This window comes from Macaca thibetana, chromosome 10 (assembly GCF_024542745.1).
Source record: "Macaca thibetana thibetana isolate TM-01 chromosome 10, ASM2454274v1, whole genome shotgun sequence".
Lineage (NCBI taxonomy): Eukaryota > Metazoa > Chordata > Mammalia > Primates > Cercopithecidae > Macaca > Macaca thibetana.
The window spans coordinates 34,553,873-34,559,655 of NC_065587.1; the positions used below are offsets into that span (position 1 = coordinate 34,553,873).

A 5,783-nucleotide genomic window follows, 5' to 3' on the forward strand; every position below is an offset into this window, starting at 1 on the left:
AAACAAATTTGTTCTAGCAGGCCAGACTTAAGACAGATGAATCCCTTGACCGTCCCAAGGAAGAGTGGTTAACAGATGCAAGTTGTTTTATGCATCAGGAAAACAGGAGGGCTAGATATGTTATTATTAGTCAGCACAAGAGAATCAAGGCACAAGCCTTGCTAGCCTCTACCTCAGCTCAAAAAGCTGTGTTAATTGAACTTACTAGGCCCCTGCAGTTGGGAAAGGATTTAAAAGTTAACATTGACACTGATTCCAAGTATGATTTTTTAGTGCTTTATGCTTATGCTGCAATTTGGAATGGGTAGGGACTCCTGACCCCCAAGGGCTTTTCCATGCAACATCATGCAGATTTTGAGCTTGTTAAAATGCTGTTTTGCTGCCAAAAAGTGACTATAACTAGTTGCTGAGGACATCAAAAGAGAGACTGACCATGTAAAAGGAAATGCCCTTGTAGATGCCCCAGCCAAGGCCCCTGCACTGAATGGGCCAAGAAACAAAGGAATTCTTTGTTTCTGTTAATGTCTCATTTGTTTATAGGGGTAAATCTTTTCAAGACACTAAAACAGGTGATTCAGCCCTGTGAGCTCTGTGCCTGACATGACCCAAACGGCCAGCAATTTTCTTCTTCTCCAGTTAAACCTGTCCAAAAATTGAGGAACCTATCCAGGTGAGAACTGGCAACTCTAATTTACTCACATGCCTTTCTGCAGGAGATTCAAATGTTTGCTAATGCTTACTGATACCTTCGCTGGTTAGATCGAGGCATTCCTCACCCCATCTGAAAAGTGTTTACCAGAAGAAATAACTCCTCAGTTTGGGTCATCTAAAAGCCTGCAAAGTGACAATGGCCCATCTTTCACAGCAGGCCTATCCCAACACCTATGCTCAGCTTTAGGAATCCAATATGACCTTCACTCTGCGTGGAGACCGCAGTCCTCTGGAAAGGTGAAGGGGCTAATCCTACTCTAAAGAAGACTAGCTAAACCAGAGGCCTATCTCTAACACCCATAGCTTACTGTGGGTTTGAACTGCTCCAAAGTCAAACTTACAATTAAGTCCTGTCGAGTTAACATCTGTGGTCTTTCCTAACCACAGATCTCCTAATAGATGAAAAGGCTCATCAATTACAAAAAAATATGTCATCGGTCTAGGACAGTTGCAAAGGCACTCTGTGAATATGGAAACAAGAGGCTTTGGAAAATTCAGTTTCAGGTCAGCTAGGGATTTAGTCTTACTAAAGACGTGGGAGGAAGTTCTCCAGCTGACCAGCTTTCCCCAACGTGGAAAGGACCACAGCAAGCCCACCTGAGCTCCCCAATGGACGTTCAACTCCAAGGGATTCACAGGTGGGTACACCTGTGTGGAAGTAAAGCTGTTGCTTCTTCTGGGAGCCCAATCCGAGGCTGAGGCACGTGGGCACCCGGCTATGTAAGTGTTGGGGGAGGGCGGGCTGGGTCACTGCGCATCTGCTACTCCTTCTGGCCTTTCTCCTACTGCCCTAATCCCACCTTGGCCATGGAGGAGATTATGCTCATGCAGATCCGGCAATGCGGGAACAACTTCGGCACCAAGGTTGGCATCCGGGGCTCTGAGGGCCCAGCTCGGGTCTGCCTGGTGGCCGGGGAAGATGTTGGCAGTAGCAGTGGAGGGGCGGTGCTCCTGCATTGCGGCCCCTGGGCTCCCTGCTGGGGACACGGTGGAACTGGGCGACTGGCGAGGCGGCCGGTATGGATCCCAGGGACATGGAGGCTAGGGATGGGGTGTGGATGAGGCTGGGGGTGGAAGAGGAGCTAGGACAGGAGCTGGGGTGCCTCCAGCTCCCAGGCCTCCGTGACTCAGCCCTGGTCTGTCTGGCCCCTCCAATCTCTTGCAGTTCTGGGAGGTGATCTCTGATGAACATGCCGTCGACTCCGCTGGCACCTACCACGGGGACAGCGACCTGCAGCTGGAGCACATCAACGTGTACTTCAACGAGGCCAGGGGTGAGACCCCAGTCCTCCGATGGCCCTCCTGGGAATGGCGGCCCTCCCCTCGCTAATGCCTTCCCGCCCCACACAGGTGGCTGGTACATGTCCCGCGCTGTGCTCGTGAATCTGGAGCCGGGCCCTATGAACTCGGTGCTTGGGGCCCTTGGGGCAGATCTTCAGGCCAGACAACTTCATCTTTGGTGAGCTGGTGCGGGGGTGAGGACTGGGGTGCGGCTCCTTAGCCAGGGTAGCTCAAAATCTAGGAATGCCCCAAGGTCATTGCTGTGGGAACTGTGGAACCAGGGCCCCTGAACACCCTCCTATCCTCCGAGTCGCTCAATCTGCCTCTCCTAAAGGGGTTTTGGGAGGAAGGCCCAGGTGTCTCCTCGAGGTGTGGAGCTACTGCTGTAAACTCCCTGCAGGGAGCTGAGCTGGGGCCCTGTCTACTGCCTTCCCTGAAAATGGGCAGGAGCCACCTGCAGGAGGTTCTGTTAGCCTGTCTCAGGTTTGACTCCCGACTTGACTTCTAACAGGGGAAGCTGCTGTGACTCTGGGGGAGGGGGGTTCATTTGCTCCACCTCCAGGGTGAATGGCGCTTTCATCTCACATGTGATGCTTGGCCCATTTTGCATTGTGGTGGTGACCACTGATGACGGTATACTTGGCCATCGAGTGACTGGCTGTACTGTCTTACAGGTCAGTGTGGGGCCGGAAAAATCTGGGCCAAGGGGCGCTACACAGAAGGCGCAAAACTGATGGAATCAGTGATGGACGTTGTCAGAAAGGAGGCTGAGAGCTGTGACTGCCTGCAGGGTTTCCAGCTGATTCACTCCTTGGGTGGGGGGACTTGATCTGGGATGGGTACCCTTCTTATTAGCAAGATCTGGGAGGAGTATCCAGACAAGATCATAAACACATTCAGCGTCCTGCCCTCGCCCAAGGTGTCACACACCGTGATGGAGCCCTATAACACAACACTCTCATTTAATGAGCGCATAGAAAACTCACATGGGACATTCTATTTAGATAATGAAGCCTTACTGGACATCTGCGATAGCACCCTAAAACTGCCCACACCCACCTATGGTGATCTGAACCACCTGGCATCTGCTACCAGGAGTGGGGTCACCACGTGCCTGCACTTCCCAGCCCAGCTGAATGCTAACCTGCAGCAGCTGGCCCTGAACATGGTCCCATTTCCCTGGCTGCATTTCTTCATTCCTAACTTTGCCCCGCTGACCAGCCAGGGCAGCCAGCAGTACCCAGCCCTGTCCGTGGCTGAGCTTACCCAGCAGATGTTTGATACTAGGCATATGACAGCCTGCGACCCCTGTCATGGCAGCTACCTAATGGCAGCTGCCATTTTCAGGGGTCGAATACGCCTGAGAGAGGTGAAGGAACAAATGTTCAACTTTCTTTTTTTTTTTTTTTTTTTTTTTTTTTTTTTTTTGAGATGGAGTCCCGCTCTGTCGCCCAGGCTGGAGTGCGGTGGCGCGATCTCGGCTCACTGCAAGCTCCGCCTCCTGGGTTTACGCCATTCTCCTGCCTCAGCCTCCTGAGTAGCTGGGACTACAGGCGCCCGCCACCTCGCCTGGCTAGTTTTTTTTTGTACTTTTTAGTAGAGACGGGGTTTCACCGTGTTAGCCAGGATGGTCTCGATCTCCTGACCTCGTGATCCGCCTGTCTCGGCCTCCCAAAGTGCTGGGATTACAGGCTTGAGCCACCGCGCCCGGCCCAAATGTTCAACTTTCAAAATAAAAATAGTAGCAACTTTGCTGACCAGCTCCCTGGTGGCGTTAAAACAGCCTTCTGTAACATCCCACTCTGGGGGCTAAAAACTTCGACTGTTGCTATTGGGAATAACACGGCCATCAGGGAACTCTTCAAGCGTGTCTCAGAGCAGTTTACAGCATGTTCAGGCGCAGGGCCTACCTCCACTGGTACACAGGCGAAGGAGTGGATGAGACAGATTTCATAGAGGCCTAGAGCAACATGAACTACTTAGCCAAACAGTATCAAGAACAGGAGGATGCCACAGCCAAGCAGGAGGAGTTTGAGTGTGTTGAGGAGGAGGTGGCCTAGAACTTTCTTTTTCTGGGTAGAGGAGGGAAACTGGATTCTTTAGTGTGTTCTGACAGTCATGTGTCACTATACACTAGTTTGTGTCTTCACCTCTCCTGATGCATTTTAAAGTGTTTTTTAGTATGTGGTTTTGCCTAATAAAGTATTTTCGTAGAATCTGGTTTCACCTCCAACTTCTTTCTATAGGCTCTTGGCTACTGCTGCCAGATGCGTATAGTTGTCCTGCAAGGCTGAAGCTGTCTGGGCTTATCACACGCCCAGGAACAAGCATTCCAGTGGTTCCAGGAGGGCTCGGCATGGGCTGTGGATATGGTAGGCAGGCTTCACATGAACTTGGGGGTGCCCTGGGCCTTGGGCAGCTACGTGGTGGAAAACCTGTTCCTGAAGGCAAGGCTTGGCTTATCCCATGTACCAAACTTCTAGGGGACCAGCTGGCCCTCTGTTTCTGGAACTTTAAAAGCGATCAGTGACCCTGGTAGACAATAATGTCCCCAGGGTAGGAATGTGATCAGACAGTTGGTTCTGAACCAGCAATGAAGGGTGGGCAAGTAGGACCCCAGCCGTTCCATTATCATGATGGCCTGGGTGTGTCCATGTGGCCTCATTCTCTTAATGAGGTGGGCATGGGACATCTGACAGGGACCAGTGGGCAGGAATCAAGCCCAGTGTAGGCTCACATGCACTGAACCCTATGTCGAAGGGGATTAGGTCCTGGGGGGCCGTAGATGGTGGTTGCTGGGCCTGTGTGCTCGGGGCAATCTCTCCAAAGGCACAGATGGGCTTTCTGAACAGGACCTGGGGAGAGAGGCAGGTGCTCACAAGTGCCGCTTCCCCTAACTGGCAATCAGTGAGAAAAACACCAGAGTGGAGGTCTGACCCGCCCCAGTCTGGAGGGCTGCTGTTCTCTGGAAAGGTGGCTAATGCGCACCGTCTGCTGTCTCTCTGTCCCCCACTCCAGAACTTCAGGGCAACAATAATCCAAGATCATCAGGATGAGACTCGTGGTGATAGGTCCTTTAGCCGGGCAGAGTCTCCTCCCCAGGCTTCTCGGGGAGCTCGGACTTCAAAGCCTGCTTTGGGGAAGCTGTCAAATAAGAGATAGGTGTGTGAGCTGGGTGCTGGGCAGCATGCCAGGCCAGTGCTCTTCAACCTGGCTCTTGTAGAACTTGTCCATGCCCTGTGTGATGACCTCTTGGTAATTCCCACCCCCTACCCCCATCACACAGATAAGATGAAGCCAGCATAGCCTGGGGGTGGGCAGATGTACGGGTTCTAGCCCACTTGGGCATACCCACCTGCCTCAGATGTGTCAGGGAAGACAGGCGAGGCCCCTTTTTGTTCTCTGAATGTTGGCAATGGCCTATTACATCCAAATGGGAACAGGCAGGCAGGAGAGTGCCTCATCTCAAAAGAAGTGGCTCCTGGAAGCATCTGGAAGGTGGGAGAGGTCCCCCACACTCCCCCAGCCTGTTCTCAGAGCAGGAAAAGGGGCCTCAGTGACAGTCCTCAGTGACTCTCACTCTGAGGGGTGTCCTTGCCCAACCCAGGTGTGCATCCATCTGAGATGGCCTTGCATGGGGCCTGGTTGGGAAGATTCAGCTGTAGCAACCACTGGAACCTGCCCACACCTAGTGTCTCCACTCACGCGTGGGATTAGATGTTCCTCCCTCCTGTAGGGGTACAGCCAGAGTGGCGGAGGGGGCAAGTCACTGCTGCAGTTCCCACCTGGCT

The 5,783-nt window shown here is 52.6% G+C and overlaps 1 pseudogene; it reads left to right on the forward strand.

Moving 5' to 3' along the window:
- Nucleotides 1-1,518: 1,518 nt before the first annotated feature.
- LOC126929651 (tubulin beta-8 chain-like) lies at nt 1,519-4,052 on the forward strand (annotated as a pseudogene).
- The last annotated feature ends 1,731 nt before the right edge of the window (nt 4,053-5,783 follow it).